Source organism: Myotis davidii, unplaced genomic scaffold (genome assembly GCF_000327345.1).
Source record: "Myotis davidii unplaced genomic scaffold, ASM32734v1 scaffold826, whole genome shotgun sequence".
Taxonomy (NCBI): domain Eukaryota; kingdom Metazoa; phylum Chordata; class Mammalia; order Chiroptera; family Vespertilionidae; genus Myotis; species Myotis davidii.
In genome coordinates, this window is record NW_006297142.1 from 19,767 (window position 1) to 20,315 (window position 549).

A 549-nucleotide genomic window follows, 5' to 3' on the forward strand; every position below is an offset into this window, starting at 1 on the left:
GCATTCGGCCTGAGCACGACGGAGCCCAGCAAGTCTTTAGAGTTCGCGGCCTTCGACGGCATCCTGGGCCTGGCCTACCCCAGCCTCGCCCTCAAGGACACCACCCCGGTCTTCGACAGCCTGTGGGAGCAAGGCCTCCTGCCTGAGAACCTGTTCGCCTTCTACCTGAGCAGGTCAGCCTGGCTGGGCAGGCCCTTTGCCCAGATGCCTTCTGTCGCTGAGAAATGGTAGATGACCCGGCCTCCCCTCTTTCCTGAGGGGCAGCCTAGTCCAGGGGTCAGCAACTAGTGGCCCTTGGCCACATGTGGCCCACCACCTGCTTTTATAAATAAAGTTTTATTGGAACACAGCCCTGCTCCTTCGGTCACATCCTGTCTGCAGCTGCTTCTGCGCTACAATGGCAGCATCGAGCACTTGCGATAGAGATCGCGTAGCCGGCGGAGCCCAACATGCTGACATTCTAGCCGAAGCCCAGCCAGAATCCCAAGCTCACAGCTTGGCTGTGCTCCTCAGTGGCCAGGGGACTGACCTTGGTCTGTGCTCGGTGCC